General features: G+C 41.6%; 6 non-coding genes across 6 annotated transcripts in view; all 6 read left to right on the top strand.

The window, feature by feature from the left end:
• LOC145855669 (5S ribosomal RNA) overlaps window positions 1-12 on the top strand; it is a 119-nt gene extending 107 nt beyond the window's left edge. Inside the window, exon 1 of the ribosomal RNA XR_014376557.1 lies at window positions 1-12. This exon is cut by the window's left edge and continues 107 nt beyond it. This is a non-coding gene — a ribosomal RNA (5S ribosomal RNA).
• Window positions 13-421: 409 nt separating this feature from the next.
• On the top strand, window positions 422-540 carry LOC145855670 (5S ribosomal RNA). The gene has a single exon (XR_014376558.1). It is a non-coding gene; the product is annotated as a 5S ribosomal RNA (ribosomal RNA).
• Window positions 541-679: 139 nt separating this feature from the next.
• On the top strand, window positions 680-798 carry LOC145855671 (5S ribosomal RNA). The gene has a single exon (XR_014376559.1). It is a non-coding gene; the product is annotated as a 5S ribosomal RNA (ribosomal RNA).
• Window positions 799-1,206: 408 nt separating this feature from the next.
• On the top strand, window positions 1,207-1,325 carry LOC145855672 (5S ribosomal RNA). Its single transcript, XR_014376560.1, has one exon. It is a non-coding gene; the product is annotated as a 5S ribosomal RNA (ribosomal RNA).
• A 139-nt stretch (window positions 1,326-1,464) lies between these two features.
• On the top strand, window positions 1,465-1,583 carry LOC145855673 (5S ribosomal RNA). Its single transcript, XR_014376561.1, has one exon. It is a non-coding gene; the product is annotated as a 5S ribosomal RNA (ribosomal RNA).
• Window positions 1,584-1,991: 408 nt separating this feature from the next.
• Window positions 1,992-2,110, top strand: LOC145885371 (5S ribosomal RNA). Its single transcript, XR_014396952.1, has one exon. It is a non-coding gene; the product is annotated as a 5S ribosomal RNA (ribosomal RNA).
• The last annotated feature ends 390 nt before the right edge of the window (window positions 2,111-2,500 follow it).

The following is a 2,500-nucleotide window of genomic DNA, read 5'->3' on the forward strand; positions in this document are numbered from 1 at the left end:
GTGCTGTAAGCATTTTGTCCACGAGGGTGTGCCCCTGCACTATTTCATCAGCAACACTGCCTTGTAGTAAGCATTTAATGATGAATTGACTAAATGCAGCTTCCTGCCTTTTTAATAGGATCAAATTTCCTTGTGTTTTCAATTAGCATCTGCCTTGTATTTATAAGACAAACAAGAATATTGTTGCTGAATGCAGCTTGTGTGTGCTTTGTGCTCCTTTGCCCTGTTCAAATGATGAAAGGAAATAAAGTTTGTATTTTATCCAACTACCTGTGCTAAAAAGTGATGGGAACAGTGTTTGTAATTTCTTCTACTTTTTCAGTGACACAAAGTTCAAGCTGCTTATCTAATTGGTGAAAATGCAATGTCTGTTTATCACACTCACTTTGACTATATATGTTGTAGCAAGAGATTGTTTCTCGCTTACGGCCATACCAGCCTGGGTACGCCCGATCTCGTCTGATCTCGGAAGCTAAGCAGGGTCGGGCCTGGTTAGTACTTGGATGGGAGACCGCCTGGGAATACCAGGTGCTGTAAGCATTTTGTCCACGAGGGTGTGCTCTTGCACTATTTCATCAGCAACACTGCCTTGTATTAAGCATTTAATGATGAATTGACTAAATGTCTGTTTTATCAGACTCACTTTGACTATATATGTTGTAGCAAGAGATTGTTTCTCGCTTACGGCCATACCAGCCTGGGTACGCCCGATCTCGTCTGATCTCGGAAGCTAAGCAGGGTCGGGCCTGGTTAGTACTTGGATGGGAGACCGCCTGGGAATACCAGGTGCTGTAAGCATTTTGTCCACGAGGGTGTGCCCCTGCACTATTTCATCAGCAACACTGCCTTGTAGTAAGCATTTAATGATGAATTGACTAAATGCAGCTTCCTGCCTTTTTAATAGGATCAAATTTCCTTGTGTTTTAATTAGCATCTGCCTTGTATTTATAAGACAAACAAGAATATTGTTGCTGAATGCAGCTTGTGTGTGCTTTGTGCTCCTTTGCCCTGTTCAAATGATGAAAGGAAATAAAGTTTGTATTTTATCCAACTACCTGTGCTAAAAAGTGATGGGAACAGTGTTTGTAATTTCTTCTACTTTTTCAGTGACACAAAGTTCAAGCTGCTTATCTAATTGGTGAAAATGCAATGTCTGTTTATCACACTCACTTTGACTATATATGTTGTAGCAAGAGATTGTTTCTCGCTTACGGCCATACCAGCCTGGGTACGCCCGATCTCGTCTGATCTCGGAAGCTAAGCAGGGTCGGGCCTGGTTAGTACTTGGATGGGAGACCGCCTGGGAATACCAGGTGCTGTAAGCATTTTGTCCACGAGGGTGTGCTCTTGCACTATTTCATCAGCAACACTGCCTTGTATTAAGCATTTAATGATGAATTGACTAAATGTCTGTTTTATCAGACTCACTTTGACTATATATGTTGTAGCAAGAGATTGTTTCTCGCTTACGGCCATACCAGCCTGGGTACGCCCGATCTCGTCTGATCTCGGAAGCTAAGCAGGGTCGGGCCTGGTTAGTACTTGGATGGGAGACCGCCTGGGAATACCAGGTGCTGTAAGCATTTTGTCCACGAGGGTGTGCCCCTGCACTATTTCATCAGCAACACTGCCTTGTAGTAAGCATTTAATGATGAATTGACTAAATGCAGCTTCCTGCCTTTTTAATAGGATCAAATTTCCTTGTGTTTTAATTAGCATCTGCCTTGTATTTATAAGACAAACAAGAATATTGTTGCTGAATGCAGCTTGTGTGTGCTTTGTGCTCCTTTGCCCTGTTCAAATGATGAAAGGAAATAAAGTTTGTATTTTATCCAACTACCTGTGCTAAAAAGTGATGGGAACAGTGTTTGTAATTTCTTCTACTTTTTCAGTGACACAAAGTTCAAGCTGCTTATCTAATTGGTGAAAATGCAATGTCTGTTTATCACACTCACTTTGACTATATATGTTGTAGCAAGAGATTGGTTCTCGCTTACGGCCATACCAGCCTGGGTACGCCCGATCTCGTCTGATCTCGGAAGCTAAGCAGGGTCAGGCCTGGTTAGTACTTGGATGGGAGACCGCCTGGGAATACCAGGTGCTGTAAGCATTTTGTCCACGAGGGTGTGCCCCTGCACTATTTCATCAGCAACACTGCCTTGTAGTAAGCATTTAATGATGAATTGACTAAATGCAGCTTCCTGCCTTTTTAATAGGATCAAATTTCCTTGTGTTTTCAATTAGCATCTGCCTTGTATTTATAAGACAAACAAGAATATTGTTGCTGAATGCAGCTTGTGTGTGCTTTGTGCTCCTTTGCCCTGTTCAAATGATGAAAGGAAATAAAGTTTGTATTTTATCCAACTACCTGTGGTAAAAAGTGATGGGAACAGTGTTTGTAATTTCTTCTACTTTTTCAGTGACACAAAGTTCAAGCTGCTTATCTAATTGGTGAAAATGCAATGTCTGTTTATCACACTCACTTTGACTATATATGTTG

The sequence above is a fragment of the Salmo salar genome, chromosome 08 (assembly GCF_965601325.2).
Source record: "Salmo salar chromosome 08, fSalSal1, whole genome shotgun sequence".
NCBI classification, from domain to species: Eukaryota; Metazoa; Chordata; class Actinopteri; order Salmoniformes; family Salmonidae; genus Salmo; species Salmo salar.